The following is a 20,408-nucleotide window of genomic DNA, read 5'->3' as shown; positions in this document are numbered from 1 at the left end:
GTATATATAACACATATTTGGTGTACTTTTTGGTATTTTATGTACAGTACGTAATGTATATTTACTGTACTTTTTGATATTTTATGTACAGTATATTAAATATAATTACTGTAGTTTTTGATAGTTTATTTACAGTATATTACATATAATTACTGTAGTTTTTGATAGTTTATTTACAGTATATATAACACATATTTGGTGTACTTTTTGATATTTTATGTACAGTATGTAATGTATATTTACTGTACTTTTTGATATTTTATGTACAGTATATTAAATATAATTACTGTAATTTTTGATAGTTTATTTACAGTATATTACATATAATTACTGTAGTTTTTGATAGTTTATTTACAGTATATATAACACATATTTGGTGTACTTTTTGATATTTTATGTACAGTACGTAATGTATATTTACTGTACTTTTTGATATTTTATGTACAGTATATTAAATATAATTACTGTAATTTTTGATAGTTTATTTACAGTATATTACATATAATTACTGTAGTTTTTGATAGTTTATTTACAGTATATATAACACATATTTGGTGTACTTTTTGATATTTTATGTACAGTATGAAATGTATATTTACTGTATTTTGATATTTTATGTACAGTATATTAAATATAATTATTGTAATTTTTGATAGTTTATTTACAGTATATTACATATAATTACTGTAGTTTTCGATAGTTTATTTACAGTATATATAACACATATTTGGTGTACTTTTTGATATTTTATGTACAGTATGTAATGTATATTTACTCTACTTTTTGATATTTTATGTACAGTATATTAAATATAATTACTGTAATTTTTGATAGTTTATGTACAGTATATTACATATAATTACTGTAGTTTTTGATAGTTTATTTACAGTATATATAACACATATTTGGTGTACTTTTCGATATTTTATGTACAGTATGTAATGTATATTTACTGTCCTTTTTGATATTTTATTTACAGTATATAATATAGATTTGGTGTAATTTTTGATATTTTATGTACAGTATATTAATTATAATTACTGTAATTTTTGATAGTTTATTTACAGTATATTACATATAATTACTGTAGTTTTTGATAGTTTATTTACAGTATATATAACACATATTTGGTGTACTTTTTGATATTTTATGTACAGTATGTAATGTATATTTACTGTACTTTTTGATATTTTATTTACAGTATATAATATAGATTTGGTGTAATTTTTGGTATTTTATGTACAGTATATTAAATATAATTACTGTAGTTATTGATAGTTTATTTACAGTATATATAACTCATATTTGCTGTACTTTTTGATATTTTATGTACAGTATGTAATGTATATTTACTGTACTATTTGATATTTTATTTACAGTATATAATAAACATTTGGTGTAATTTTAGATAGTTTATTTACAGTATATTAAGTATAATTACTGTAGTTTTTGATAGTTTATTTACAGTATATATGACACATATTTGGTGTACTTTTTGATATTTTATGTACAGTATGCATTGTATATTTACTGTACTTTTTGATATTTTATTTACAGTATATAATATAGATTTGGTGTAATTTTTGATATTTTATGTACAGTGTATTAAATATAATTACTGTAGTTTTTGATAGTTTATGTACAGTATATTACATATAATTACTGTAGTTTTTGATAGTTTATTTACAGTATATATAACACATATTTGGTGTACTTTTTGATATTTTATGTACAGTACGTAATGTATATTTACTGTACTTTTGATATTTTATTTACAGTATATAATATAGATTTGGTGTAATTTTTGGTATTTTATGTACAGTATATTAAATATAATTACTGTAGTTTTTGATAGTTTATTTACAGTATATTACATATAATTACTGTAGTTTTTGATAGTTTATTTACAGTATATATAACACATATTTGGTGTACTTTTTGATATTTTATGTACAGTACGTAATGTATATTTACTGTACTTTTTGATATTTTATGTACAGTATATTAAATATAATTACTGTAATTTTTGATAGTTTATTTACAGTATATTACATATAATTACTGTAGTTTTTGATAGTTTATTTACAGTATATATAACACATATTTGGTGTACTTTTTGATATTTTATGTACAGTATGTAATGTATATTTACTGTACTTTTTGATATTTTATGTACAGTATATTAAATATAATTATTGTAATTTTTGAGAGTTTATTTACAGTATATTACATATAATTACTGTAGTTTTTGATAGTTTATTTATAGTATATATAACACATATTTGGTGTACTTTTTGATATTTTATGTACAGTATGTAATGTATATTTACTGTACTTTTTGATATTTTATTTACAGTATATAATATAGATATGGTGTAATTTTTGGTATTTTATGTACAGTATATTAATTATAATTACTGTAATTTTTGATAGTTTATTTACAGTATATTACATATAATTACTGTAGTTTTTGATAGTTTATTTACAGTATATATAACACATATTTGGTGTACTTTTTGATATTTTATGTACAGTATGTAATGTATATTTACTGTACTTTTTGATATTTTATGTACAGTATATTAAATATAATTACTGTAATTTTTGATAGTTTATTTACAGTATATTACATATAATTACTGTAGTTTTTGATAGTTTATTTACACTATATATAACACATATTTGGTGTACTTTTTGATATTTTATGTACAGTATGTAATGTATATTTACTGTACTATTTGATATTTTATTTACAGTATATAATAAACATTTGGTGTAATTTTAGATAGTTTATTTACAGTATATTAAGTATAATTACTGTAGTTTTTGATAGTTTACTTACAGTATATATGACATATTTGGTGTACTTTTTGATATTTTATGTACAGTATGTATTGTATATTTACTGTACTTTTTGATATTTTATTTACAGTATATAATATAGATTTGGTGTAATTTTTGATATTTTATGTACAGTATATTAAATATAATTACTGTAGTTTTTGATAGTTTATGTACAGTATATTACATATAATTACTGTAGTTTTTGATAGTTTATTTACAGTATATAAAACACATATTTGGTGTACTTTTTGATATTTTATGTACAGTACGTAATGTATATTTACTGTACTTTTTGATATTTTATTTACAGTATATAATATAGATTTGGTGTAATTTTTGATATTTTATGTACTGTATATTAAATATAATTACTGTAATTTTTGATAGTTTATTTACAGTATATTACATATAATTACTGTAGTTTTTGATAGTTTATTTACAGTATATATAACACATATTTGGTGTACTTTTTGATATTTTATGTACAGTATGTAATGTATATTTACTGTACTTTTTGATATTTTATGTACAGTATATTAAATATAATTACTGTAATTTTTGATAGTTTATTTACAGTATATTACATATAATTACTGTAGTTTTTGATAGTTTATTTACAGTATATATAACACATATTTGGTGTACTTCTTGATATTTTATGTACAGTATGTAATGTATATTTACTGTACTTTTTGATATTTTATTTACAGTATATAATATAGATTTGGTGTAATTTTTGGTATTTTATGTACAGTATATTAAATATAATTACTGTAGTTTTTGATAGTTTATTTACAGTATATATAACTCATATTTGCTGTACTTTTTGATATTTTATGTACAGTATGTAATGTATATTTACTGTACTATTTGATATTTTATTTACAGTATATAATAAACATTTGGTGTAATTTTAGATAGTTTATTTACAGTATATTAAGTATAATTACTGTAGTTTTTGATAGTTTATTTACAGTATATATGACACATATTTGGTGTACTTTTTGATATTTTATGTACAGTATGTATTCTATATTTACTGTACTTTTTGATATTTTATTTACAGTATATAATATAGATTTGGTGTAATTTTTGATATTTTATGTACAGTATATTAAATATAATTACTGTAGTTTTTGATAGTTTATGTACAGTATATTACATATAATTACTGTAGTTTTTGATAGTTTATTTACAGTATATATAACACATATTTGGTGTACTTTTTGATATTTTATGTACAGTACGTAATGTATATTTACTGTACTTTTTGATATTTTATTTACAGTATATAATATAGATTTGGTGTAATTTTTGATATTTTATCTACAGTATATTAAATATAATTACTGTAATTTTTGATAGTTTATTTACAGTATATTACATATAATTACTGTAGTTTTTGATAGTTTATTTACAGTATATATAACACATATTTGGTGTACTTTTTGGTATTTTATGTACAGTACGTAATGTATATTTACTGTACTTTTTGATATTTTATGTACAGTATATTAAATATAATTACTGTAATTTTTGATAGTTTATTTACAGTATATTACATATAATTACTGTAGTTTTTGATAGTTTATTTACAGTATATATAACACATATTTGGTGTACTTTTTGATATTTTATGTACAGTACGTAATGTATATTTACTGTACTTTTTGATATTTTATGTACAGTATATTAAATATAATTACTGTAATTTTTGATAGTTTATTTACAGTATATTACATATAATTACTGTAGTTTTTGATAGTTTATTTACAGTATATATAACACATATTTGGTGTACTTTTTGATATTTTATGTACAGTATGTAATGTATATTTACTGTACTTTTTGATATTTTATGTACGGTATATTAAATATAATTATTGTAATTTTTGATAGTTTATTTACAGTATATTACATATAATTACTGTAGTTTTCGATAGTTTATTTACAGTATATATAAAACATATTTGGTGTACTTTTTGATATTTTATGTACAGTATGTAATGTATATTTACTCTACTTTTTGATATTTTATGTACAGTATATTAAATATAATTACTGTAATTTTTGATAGTTTATGTACAGTATATTACATATAATTACTGTAGTTTTTGATAGTTTATTTACAGTATATATAACACATATTTGGTGTACTTTTCGATATTTTATGTACAGTATGTAATGTATATTTACTGTCCTTTTTGATATTTTATTTACAGTATATAATATAGATTTGGTGTAATTTTTGATATTTTATGTACAGTATATTAATTATAATTACTGTAATTTTTGATAGTTTATTTACAGTATATTACATATAATTACTGTAGTTTTTGATAGTTTATTTACAGTATATATAACACATATTTGGTGTACTTTTTGATATTTTATGTACAGTATGTAATGTATATTTACTGTACTTTTTGATATTTTATTTACAGTATATAATATAGATTTGGTGTAATTTTTGGTATTTTATGTACAGTATATTAAATATAATTACTGTAGTTATTGATAGTTTATTTACAGTATATATAACTCATATTTGCTGTACTTTTTGATATTTTATGTACAGTATGTAATGTATATTTACTGTACTATTTGATATTTTATTTACAGTATATAATAAACATTTGGTGTAATTTTAGATAGTTTATTTACAGTATATTAAGTATAATTACTGTAGTTTTTGATAGTTTATTTACAGTATATATGACACATATTTGGTGTACTTTTTGATATTTTATGTACAGTATGTATTGTATATTTACTGTACTTTTTGATATTTTATTTACAGTATATACTATAGATTTGGTGTAATTTTTGATATTTTATGTACAGTGTATTAAATATAATTACTGTAGTTTTTGATAGTTTATGTACAGTATATTACATATAATTACTGTAGTTTTTGATAGTTTATTTACAGTATATATTACACATATTTGGTGTACTTTTTGATATTTTATGTACAGTACGTAATGTATATTTACTGTACTTTTTGATATTTTATTTACAGTATATAATATAGATTTGGTGTAATTTTTGATATTTTATCTACAGTATATTAAATATAATTACTGTAATTTTTGATAGTTTATTTACAGTATATTACATATAATTACTGTAGTTTTTGATAGTTTATTTACAGTATATATAACACATATTTGGTGTACTTTTTGATATTTTATGTACAGTATGTAATGTATATTTACTGTCCTTTTTGATATTTTATTTACAGTATATAATATAGATTTGGTGTAATTTTTGATATTTTATGTACAGTATATTAATTATAATTACTGTAATTTTTCATAGTTTATTTACAGTATATTACATATAATTACTGTAGTTTTTGATAGTTTATTTACAGTATATATAACACATATTTGGTGTACTTTTTGATATTTTATGTACAGTATGTAATGTATATTTACTGTACTTTTTGATATTTTATTTACAGTATATAATATAGATTTGGTGTAATTTTTGATATTTTATGTACTGTATATTAAATATAATTACTGTAATTTTTGATAGTTTATTTACAGTATATTACATATAATTACTGTAGTTTTTGATAGTTTATTTACAGTATATATAACACATATTTGGTGTACTTTTTGATATTTTATGTACAGTATGTAATGTATATTTAGTGTACTTTTTGATATTTTATGTACAGTATATTAAATATAATTACTGTAATTTTTGATAGTTTATTTACAGTATATTACATATAATTACTGTAGTTTTTGATAGTTTATTTACAGTATATATAACACATATTTGGTGTACTTCTTGATATTTTATGTACAGTATGTAATGTATATTTACTGTACTTTTTGATATTTTATTTACAGTATATAATATAGATTTGGTGTAATTTTTGGTATTTTATGTACAGTATATTAAATATAATTACTGTAGTTATTGATAGTTTATTTACAGTATATATAACTCATATTTGCTGTACTTTTTGATATTTTATGTACAGTATGTAATGTATATTTACTGTACTATTTGATATTTTATTTACAGTATATAATAAACATTTGGTGTAATTTTAGATAGTTTATTTACAGTATATTAAGTATAATTACTGTAGTTTTTGATAGTTTATTTACAGTATATATGACACATATTTGGTGTACTTTTTGATATTTTATGTACAGTATGTATTGTATATTTACTGTACTTTTTGATATTTTATTTACAGTATATAATATAGATTTGGTGTAATTTTTGATATTTTATGTACAGTGTATTAAATATAATTACTGTAGTTTTTGATAGTTTATGTACAGTATATTACATATAATTACTGTAGTTTTTGATAGTTTATTTACAGTATATATTACACATATTTGGTGTACTTTTTGATATTTTATGTACAGTACGTAATGTATATTTACTGTACTTTTTGATATTTTATTTACAGTATATAATATAGATTTGGTGTAATTTTTGATATTTTATCTACAGTATATTAAATATAATTACTGTAATTTTTGATAGTTTATTTACAGTATATTACATATAATTACTGTAGTTTTTGATAGTTTATTTACAGTATATATAACACATATTTGGTGTACTTTTTGATATTTTATGTACAGTATGTAATGTATATTTACTGTCCTTTTTGATATTTTATTTACAGTATATAATATAGATTTGGTGTAATTTTTGATATTTTATGTACAGTATATTAATTATAATTACTGTAATTTTTGATAGTTTATTTACAGTACATTACATATAATTACTGTAGTTTTTGATAGTTTATTTACAGTATATATAACACATATTTGGTGTACTTCTTGATATTTTATGTACAGTATGTAATGTATATTTACTGTACTTTTTGATATTTTATTTACAGTATATAATATAGATTTGGTGTAATTTTTGGTATTTTATGTACAGTATATTAAATATAATTACTGTAGTTTTTGATAGTTTATTTACAGTATATATAACTCATATTTGCTGTACTTTTTGATATTTTATGTACAGTATGTAATGTATATTTACTGTACTATTTGATATTTTATTTACAGTATATAATAAACATTTGGTGTAATTTTTGATAGTTTATTTACAGTATATTAAGTATAATTACTGTAGTTTTTGATAGATTATTTACAGTATATATGACACATATTTGGTGTACTTTTTGATATTTTATGTACAGTATGTATTGTATATTTACTGTTCTTTTTCATATTTTATTTACAGTATATAATATAGTTTTGGTGTAATTTTTGATATTTTATGTACAGTATATTAGATATAATTACTGTAGTTTTTGATAGTTTATGTACAGTATATTACATATAATTACTGTAGTTTTTGATAGTTTATTTACAGTATATATAACACATATTTGATGTACTTTTTGATATTTTATGTACAGTACGTAATGTATATTTACTGTACTTTTTGATATTTTATTTACTGTACATAATATAGATTTGGTGTAATTTTTGATATTTTATGTACAGTATATTAAATATAATTACTGTAATTTTTGATAGTTTATTTACAGTATATTACATATAATTACTGTAGTTTTTGATAGTTTATTTACAGTATATATAACACATATTTGGTGTACTTTTTGATATTTTATGTACAGTATGTAATGTATATTTACTGTACTTTTTGATATTTTATGTACAGTATATTAAATATAATTACTGTAATTTTTGATAGTTTATTTACAGTATATTACATATAATTACTGTAGTTTTTGATAGTTTATTTACAGTATATATAACACATGTTTGGTGTACTTCTTGATATTTTATGTACAGTATGTAATGTATATTTACTGTACTTTTTGATATGTTATTTACAGTATATAATATAGATTTGGTGTAATTTTTGGTATTTTATGTACAGTATATTAAATATAATTACTGTAGTTTTTGATAGTTTATTTACAGTATATATAACTCATATTTGCTGTACTTTTTGATATTTTATGTACAGTATGTAATGTATATTTACTGTACTATTTGATATTTTATTTACAGTATATAATAAACATTTGGTGTAATTTTAGATAGTTTATTTACAGTATATTAAGTATAATTACTGTAGTTTTTGATAGTTTATTTACAGTATATATGACACATATTTGGTGTACTTTTTGATATTTTATGTACAGTATGTATTGTATATTTACTGTACTTTTTGATATTTTATTTACAGTATATAATATAGATTTGGTGTAATTTTTGATATTTTATGTACAGTATATTAAATATAATTACTGTAGTTTTTGATAGTTTATGTACAGTATATTACATATAATTACTGTAGTTTTTTATAGTTTATTTACAGTATATATAACACATATTTGGTGTACTTTTTGATATTTTATGTACAGTATGTAATGTATATTTACTGTACTTTTTGATATTTTATTTACAGTATATAATATAGATTTGGTGTAATTTTTGATATTTTATGTACAGTATATTAAATATAATTACTGTAATTTTTGATAGTTTATTTACAGTATATTACATATAATTACTGTAGTTTTTGATAGTTTATTTACAGTATATATAACACATATTTGGTGTACTTTTTGATATTTTATGTACAGTACGTAATGTATATTTACTGTACTTTTTGATATTTTATGTACAGTATATTAAATATAATTACTGTAATTTTTGATAGTTTATTTACAGTATATTACATATAATTACTGTAGTTTTTGATAGTTTATTTACAGTATATATAACACATATTTGGTGTACTTTTTGATATTTTATGTACAGTATGTAATGTATATTTACTGTACTTTTTGATATTTTATGTACAGTATATTAAATATAATTATTGTAATTTTTGATAGTTTATTTACAGTATATTACATATAATTACTGTAGTTTTCGATAGTTTATTTACAGTATATATAACACATATTTGGTGTACTTTTTGATATTTTATGTACAGTATGTAATGTATATTTACTGTACTTTTTGATATTTTATGTACAGTATATTAAATATAATTACTGTAATTTTTGATAGTTTATTTACAGTATATTACATATAATTACTGTAGTATTTGATAGTTTATTTACAGTATATATAACACATATTTGGTGTACTTTTTGATATTTTATGTACAGTATGTAATGTATATTTACTGTCCTTTTTGATATTTTATTTACAGTATATAATATAGATTTGGTGTAATTTTTGATATTTTATGTACAGTATATTAATTATAATTACTGTAATTTTTGATAGTTTATTTACAGTATATTACATATAATTACTGTAGTTTTTGATAGTTTATTTACAGTATATATAACACATATTTGGTGTACTTTTTGATATTTTATGTACAGTATGTAATGTATATTTACTGTACTTTTTGATATTTTATGTACAGTATATTAAATATAATTACTGTAATTTTTGATAGTTTATTTACAGTATATTACATATAATTACTGTAGTTTTTGATAGTTTATTTACAGTATATATAACACATATTTGGTGTACTTCTTGATATTTTATGTACAGTATGTAATGTATATTTACTGTACTTTTTGATATTTTATTTACAGTATATAATATAGATTTGGTGTAATTTTTGGTATTTTATGTACAGTATATTAAATATAATTACTGTAGTTTTTGATAGTTTATTTACAGTATATATAACTCATATTTGCTGTACTTTTTGATATTTTATGTACAGTATGTAATGTATATTTACTGTACTATTTGATATTTTATTTACAGTATATAATAAACATTTGGTGTAATTTTAGATAGTTTATTTACAGTATATTAAGTATAATTACTGTAGTTTTTGATAGTTTATTTACAGTATATATGACACATATTTGGTGTACTTTTTGATATTTTATGTACAGTATGTATTCTATATTTACTGTACTTTTTGATATTTTATTTACAGTATATAATATAGATTTGGTGTAATTTTTGATATTTTATGTACAGTATATTAAATATAATTACTGTAGTTTTTGATAGTTTATGTACAGTATATTACATATAATTACTGTAGTTTTTGATAGTTTATTTACAGTATATATAACACATATTTGGTGTACTTTTTGATATTTTATGTACAGTACGTAATGTATATTTACTGTACTTTTTGATATTTTATTTACAGTATATAATATAGATTTGGTGTAATTTTTGATATTTTATCTACAGTATATTAAATATAATTACTGTAATTTTTGATAGTTTATTTACAGTATATTACATATAATTACTGTAGTTTTTGATAGTTTATTTACAGTATATATAACACATATTTGGTGTACTTTTTGGTATTTTATGTACAGTACGTAATGTATATTTACTGTACTTTTTGATATTTTATGTACAGTATATTAAATATAATTACTGTAATTTTTGATAGTTTATTTACAGTATATTACATATAATTACTGTAGTTTTTGATAGTTTATTTACAGTATATATAACACATATTTGGTGTACTTTTTGATATTTTATGTACAGTACGTAATGTATATTTACTGTACTTTTTGATATTTTATGTACAGTATATTAAATATAATTACTGTAATTTTTGATAGTTTATTTACAGTATATTACATATAATTACTGTAGTTTTTGATAGTTTATTTACAGTATATATAACACATATTTGGTGTACTTTTTGATATTTTATGTACAGTATGTAATGTATATTTACTGTACTTTTTGATATTTTATGTACAGTATATTAAATATAATTATTGTAATTTTTGATAGTTTATTTACAGTATATTACATATAATTACTGTAGTTTTCGATAGTTTATTTACAGTATATATAACACATATTTGGTGTACTTTTTGATATTTTATGTACAGTATGTAATGTATATTTACTCTACTTTTTGATATTTTATGTACAGTATATTAAATATAATTACTGTAATTTTTGATAGTTTATGTACAGTATATTACATATAATTACTGTAGTTTTTGATAGTTTATTTACAGTATATATAACACATATTTGGTGTACTTTTCGATATTTTATGTACAGTATGTAATGTATATTTACTGTCCTTTTTGATATTTTATTTACAGTATATAATATAGATTTGGTGTAATTTTTGATATTTTATGTACAGTATATTAATTATAATTACTGTAATTTTTGATAGTTTATTTACAGTATATTACATATAATTACTGTAGTTTTTGATAGTTTATTTACAGTATATATAACACATATTTGGTGTACTTTTTGATATTTTATGTACAGTATGTAATGTATATTTACTGTACTTTTTGATATTTTATTTACAGTATATAATATAGATTTGGTGTAATTTTTGGTATTTTATGTACAGTATATTAAATATAATTACTGTAGTTATTGATAGTTTATTTACAGTATATATAACTCATATTTGCTGTACTTTTTGATATTTTATGTACAGTATGTAATGTATATTTACTGTACTATTTGATATTTTATTTACAGTATATAATAAACATTTGGTGTAATTTTAGATAGTTTATTTACAGTATATTAAGTATAATTACTGTAGTTTTTGATAGTTTATTTACAGTATATATGACACATATTTGGTGTACTTTTTGATATTTTATGTACAGTATGTATTGTATATTTACTGTACTTTTTGATATTTTATTTACAGTATATACTATAGATTTGGTGTAATTTTTGATATTTTATGTACAGTGTATTAAATATAATTACTGTAGTTTTTGATAGTTTATGTACAGTATATTACATATAATTACTGTAGTTTTTGATAGTTTATTTACAGTATATATTACACATATTTGGTGTACTTTTTGATATTTTATGTACAGTACGTAATGTATATTTACTGTACTTTTTGATATTTTATTTACAGTATATAATATAGATTTGGTGTAATTTTTGATATTTTATCTACAGTATATTAAATATAATTACTGTAATTTTTGATAGTTTATTTACAGTATATTACATATAATTACTGTAGTTTTTGATAGTTTATTTACAGTATATATAACACATATTTGGTGTACTTTTTGATATTTTATGTACAGTATGTAATGTATATTTACTGTCCTTTTTGATATTTTATTTACAGTATATAATATAGATTTGGTGTAATTTTTGATATTTTATGTACAGTATATTAATTATAATTACTGTAATTTTTCATAGTTTATTTACAGTATATTACATATAATTACTGTAGTTTTTGATAGTTTATTTACAGTATATATAACACATATTTGGTGTACTTTTTGATATTTTATGTACAGTATGTAATGTATATTTACTGTACTTTTTGATATTTTATTTACAGTATATAATATAGATTTGGTGTAATTTTTGATATTTTATGTACTGTATATTAAATATAATTACTGTAATTTTTGATAGTTTATTTACAGTATATTACATATAATTACTGTAGTTTTTGATAGTTTATTTACAGTATATATAACACATATTTGGTGTACTTTTTGATATTTTATGTACAGTATGTAATGTATATTTAGTGTACTTTTTGATATTTTATGTACAGTATATTAAATATAATTACTGTAATTTTTGATAGTTTATTTACAGTATATTACATATAATTACTGTAGTTTTTGATAGTTTATTTACAGTATATATAACACATATTTGGTGTACTTCTTGATATTTTATGTACAGTATGTAATGTATATTTACTGTACTTTTTGATATTTTATTTACAGTATATAATATAGATTTGGTGTAATTTTTGGTATTTTATGTACAGTATATTAAATATAATTACTGTAGTTATTGATAGTTTATTTACAGTATATATAACTCATATTTGCTGTACTTTTTGATATTTTATGTACAGTATGTAATGTATATTTACTGTACTATTTGATATTTTATTTACAGTATATAATAAACATTTGGTGTAATTTTAGATAGTTTATTTACAGTATATTAAGTATAATTACTGTAGTTTTTGATAGTTTATTTACAGTATATATGACACATATTTGGTGTACTTTTTGATATTTTATGTACAGTATGTATTGTATATTTACTGTACTTTTTGATATTTTATTTACAGTATATAATATAGATTTGGTGTAATTTTTGATATTTTATGTACAGTGTATTAAATATAATTACTGTAGTTTTTGATAGTTTATGTACAGTATATTACATATAATTACTGTAGTTTTTGATAGTTTATTTACAGTATATATTACACATATTTGGTGTACTTTTTGATATTTTATGTACAGTACGTAATGTATATTTACTGTACTTTTTGATATTTTATTTACAGTATATAATATAGATTTGGTGTAATTTTTGATATTTTATCTACAGTATATTAAATATAATTACTGTAATTTTTGATAGTTTATTTACAGTATATTACATATAATTACTGTAGTTTTTGATAGTTTATTTACAGTATATATAACACATATTTGGTGTACTTTTTGATATTTTATGTACAGTATGTAATGTATATTTACTGTCCTTTTTGATATTTTATTTACAGTATATAATATAGATTTGGTGTAATTTTTGATATTTTATGTACAGTATATTAATTATAATTACTGTAATTTTTGATAGTTTATTTACAGTACATTACATATAATTACTGTAGTTTTTGATAGTTTATTTACAGTATATATAACACATATTTGGTGTACTTCTTGATATTTTATGTACAGTATGTAATGTATATTTACTGTACTTTTTGATATTTTATTTACAGTATATAATATAGATTTGGTGTAATTTTTGGTATTTTATGTACAGTATATTAAATATAATTACTGTAGTTTTTGATAGTTTATTTACAGTATATATAACTCATATTTGCTGTACTTTTTGATATTTTATGTACAGTATGTAATGTATATTTACTGTACTATTTGATATTTTATTTACAGTATATAATAAACATTTGGTGTAATTTTTGATAGTTTATTTACAGTATATTAAGTATAATTACTGTAGTTTTTGATAGATTATTTACAGTATATATGACACATATTTGGTGTACTTTTTGATATTTTATGTACAGTATGTATTGTATATTTACTGTTCTTTTTCATATTTTATTTACAGTATATAATATAGATTTGGTGTAATTTTTGATATTTTATGTACAGTATATTAGATATAATTACTGTAGTTTTTGATACTTTATGTACAGTATATTACATATAATTACTGTAGTTTTTGATAGTTTATTTACAGTATATATAACACATATTTGATGTACTTTTTGATATTTTATGTACAGTACGTAATGTATATTTACTGTACTTTTTGATATTTTATTTACTGTACATAATATAGATTTGGTGTAATTTTTGATATTTTATGTACAGTATATTAAATATAATTACTGTAATTTTTGATAGTTTATTTACAGTATATTACATATAATTACTGTAGTTTTTGATAGTTTATTTACAGTATATATAACACATATTTGGTGTACTTTTTGATATTTTATGTACAGTATGTAATGTATATTTACTGTACTTTTTGATATTTTATGTACAGTATATTAAATATAATTACTGTAATTTTTGATAGTTTATTTACAGTATATTACATATAATTACTGTAGTTTTTGATAGTTTATTTACAGTATATATAACACATGTTTGGTGTACTTCTTGATATTTTATGTACAGTATGTAATGTATATTTACTGTACTTTTTGATATGTTATTTACAGTATATAATATAGATTTGGTGTAATTTTTGGTATTTTATGTACAGTATATTAAATATAATTACTGTAGTTTTTGATAGTTTATTTACAGTATATATAACTCATATTTGCTGTACTTTTTGATATTTTATGTACAGTATGTAATGTATATTTACTGTACTATTTGATATTTTATTTACAGTATATAATAAACATTTGGTGTAATTTTAGATAGTTTATTTACAGTATATTAAGTATAATTACTGTAGTTTTTGATAGTTTATTTACAGTATATATGACACATATTTGGTGTACTTTTTGATATTTTATGTACAGTATGTATTGTATATTTACTGTACTTTTTGATATTTTATTTACAGTATATAATATAGATTTGGTGTAATTTTTGATATTTTATGTACAGTATATTAAATATAATTACTGTAGTTTTTGATAGTTTATGTACAGTATATTACATATAATTACTGTAGTTTTTTATAGTTTATTTACAGTATATATAACACATATTTGGTGTACTTTTTGATATTTTATGTACAGTATGTAATGTATATTTACTGTACTTTTTGATATTTTATTTACAGTATATAATATAGATTTGGTGTAATTTTTGATATTTTATGTACAGTATATTAAATATAATTACTGTAATTTTTGATAGTTTATTTACAGTATATTACATATAATTACTGTAGTTTTTGATAGTTTATTTACAGTATATATAACACATATTTGGTGTACTTTTTGATATTTTATGTACAGTACGTAATGTATATTTACTGTACTTTTTGATATTTTATGTACAGTATATTAAATATAATTACTGTAATTTTTGATAGTTTATTTACAGTATATTACATATAATTACTGTAGTTTTTGATAGTTTATTTACAGTATATATAACACATATTTGGTGTACTTTTTGATATTTTATGTACAGTATGTAATGTATATTTACTGTACTTTTTGATATTTTATGTACAGTATATTAAATATAATTATTGTAATTTTTGATAGTTTATTTACAGTATATTACATATAATTACTGTAGTTTTCGATAGTTTATTTACAGTATATATAACACATATTTGGTGTACTTTTTGATATTTTATGTACAGTATGTAATGTATATTTACTGTACTTTTTGATATTTTATGTACAGTATATTAAATATAATTACTGTAATTTTTGATAGTTTATTTACAGTATATTACATATAATTACTGTAGTATTTGATAGTTTATTTACAGTATATATAACACATATTTGGTGTACTTTTTGATATTTTATGTACAGTATGTAATGTATATTTACTGTCCTTTTTGATATTTTATTTACAGTATATAATATAGATTTGGTGTAATTTTTGATATTTTATGTACAGTATATTAATTATAATTACTGTAATTTTTGATAGTTTATTTACAGTATATTACATATAATTACTGTAGTTTTTGATAGTTTATTTACAGTATATATAACACATATTTGGTGTACTTCTTGATATTTTATGTACAGTATGTAATGTATATTTACTGTACTTTTTGATATTTTATTTACAGTATATAATATAGATTTGGTGTAATTTTTGGTATTTTATGTACAGTATATTAAATATAATTACTGTAGTTTTTGATAGTTTATTTACAGTATATATAACTCATATTTGCTGTACTTTTTGATATTTTATGTACAGTATGTAATGTATATTTACTGTACTATTTGATATTTTATTTACAGTATATAATAAACATTTGGTGTAATTTTTGATAGTTTATTTACAGTATATTAAGTATAATTACTGTAGTTTTTGATAGATTATTTACAGTATATATGACACATATTTGGTGTACTTTTTGATATTTTATGTACAGTATGTATTGTATATTTACTGTTCTTTTTCATATTTTATTTACAGTATATAATATAGATTTGGTGTAATTTTTGATATTTTATGTACAGTATATTAAATATAATTACTGTAGTTTTTGATAGTTTATGTACAGTATATTACATATAATTACTGTAGTTTTTGATAGTTTATTTACAGTATATATAACACATATTTGATGTACTTTTTGATATTTTATGTACAGTACGTAATGTATATTTACTGTACTTTTTGATATTTTATTTACTGTACATAATATAGATTTGGTGTAATTTTTGATATTTTATGTACAGTATATTAAATATAATTACTGTAATTTTTGATAGTTTATTTACAGTATATTACATATAATTACTGTAGTTTTTGATAGTTTATTTACAGTATATATAACACATATTTGGTGTACTTTTTGATATTTTATGTACAGTATGTAATGTATATTTACTGTACTTTTTGATATTTTATGTACAGTATATTAAATATAATTACTGTAATTTTTGATAGTTTATTTACAGTATATTACATATAATTACTGTAGTTTTTGATAGTTTATTTACAGTATATATAACACATGTTTGGTGTACTTCTTGATATTTTATGTACAGTATGTAATGTATATTTACTGTACTTTTTGATATTTTATTTACAGTATATAATATAGATTTGGTGTAATTTTTGGTATTTTATGTACAGTATATTAAATATAATTACTGTAGTTTTTGATAGTTTATTTACAGTATATATAACTCATATTTGCTGTACTTTTTGATATTTTATGTACAGTATGTAATGTATATTTACTGTACTATTTGATATTTTATTTACAGTATATAATAAACATTTGGTGTAATTTTAGATAGTTTATTTACAGTATATTAAGTATAATTACTGTAGTTTTTGATAGATTATTTACAGTATATATGACACATATTTGGTGTACTTTTTGATATTTTATGTACAGTATGTATTGTATATTTACTGTTCTTTTTCATATTTTATTTACAGTATATAATATAGATTTGGTGTAATTTTTGATATTTTATGTACAGTATATTAAATATAATTACTGTAGTTTTTGATAGTTTATGTACAGTATATTACATATAATTACTGTAGTTTTTGATAGTTTATTTACAGTATATATAACACATATTTGATGTACTTTTTGATATTTTATGTACAGTACGTAATGTATATTTACTGTACTTTTTGATATTTTATTTACAGTATATAATATAGATTTGGTGTAATTTTTGATATTTTATGTACAGTATATTAAATATAATTACTGTAATTTTTGATAGTTTATTTACAGTATATTACATATAATTACTGTAGTTTTTGATAGTTTATTTACAGTATATATAACACATATTTGGTGTACTTTTTGATATTTTATGTACAGTACGTAATGTATATTTACTGTACTTTTTGATATTTTATGTACAGTATATTAAATATAATTACTGTAATTTTTGATAGTTTATTTACAGTATATTACATATAATTACTGTAGTTTTTGATAGTTTATTTACAGTATATATAACACATATTTGGTGTACTTTTTGATATTTTATGTACAGTATGTAATGTATATTTACTGTACTTTTTGATATTTTATGTACAGTATATTAAATATAATTATTGTAATTTTTGATAGTTTATTTACAGTATATTACATATAATTACTGTAGTTTTCGATAGTTTATTTACAGTATATATAACACATATTTGGTGTACTTTTTGATATTTTATGTACAGTATGTAATGTATATTTACTGTACTTTTTGATATTTTATGTACAGTATATTAAATATAATTACTGTAATTTTTGATAGTTTATTTACAGTATATTACATATAATTACTGTAGTTTTTGATAGTTTATTTACAGTATATATAACACATATTTGGTGTACTTTTTGATATTTTATGTACAGTATGTAATGTATATTTACTGTCCTTTTTGATATTTTATTTACAGTATATAATATAGATTTGGTGTAATTTTTGATATTTTATGTACAGTATATTAATTATAATTACTGTAATTTTTCATAGTTTATTTACAGTATATTACATATAATTACTGTAGTTTTTGATAGTTTATTTACAGTATATATAACACATATTTGGTGTACTTTTTGATATTTTATGTACAGTATGTAATGTATATTTACTGTACTTTTTGATATTTTATTTACAGTATATAATATAGATTTGGTGTAATTTTTGGTATTTTATGTACAGTATATTAAATATAATTACTGTAGTTTTTGATAGTTTATTTACAGTATATATAACTCATATTTGCTGTACTTTTTGATATTTTATGTACAGTATGTAATGTATATTTACTGTACTATTTGATATTTTATTTACAGTATATAATAAACATTTGGTGTAATTTTTGATAGTTTATTTACAGTATATTAAGTATAATTACTGTAGTTTTTGATAGTTTATTTACAGTATATATGACACATATTTGGTGTACTTTTTGATATTTTATGTACAGTATGTATTGTATATTTACTGTACTTTTTGATATTTTATTTACTGTACATAATATAGATTTGGTGTAATTTTTGATATTTTATGTACAGTATATTAAATATAATTACTGTAGTTTTTGATAGTTTATGTACAGTATATTACCTATAATTACTGTAGTTTTTGATAGTTTATTTACAGTATATATAACACATATTTGGTGTACTTTATGATATTTTATGTACAGTATGTAATGTATATTTACTGTACTTTTTGATATTTTATTTACTGTATATAATATAGATTTGGTGTAATTTTTGATATTTTATGTACAGTATATTAAATATAATTACTGTAATTTTTGATAGTTTATTTACAGTATATTACATATAATTACTGTAGTTTTTGATAGTTTATTTACAATATATATA

The sequence above is a fragment of the Pan troglodytes genome, chromosome 23, assembly GCF_028858775.2.
Source record: "Pan troglodytes isolate AG18354 chromosome 23, NHGRI_mPanTro3-v2.0_pri, whole genome shotgun sequence".
In the NCBI taxonomy this organism is placed as follows: Eukaryota; Metazoa; Chordata; class Mammalia; order Primates; family Hominidae; genus Pan; species Pan troglodytes.
The sequence above is the reverse complement of the archived record's forward strand: the minus strand, read 5'-3'. Positions refer to the sequence as shown.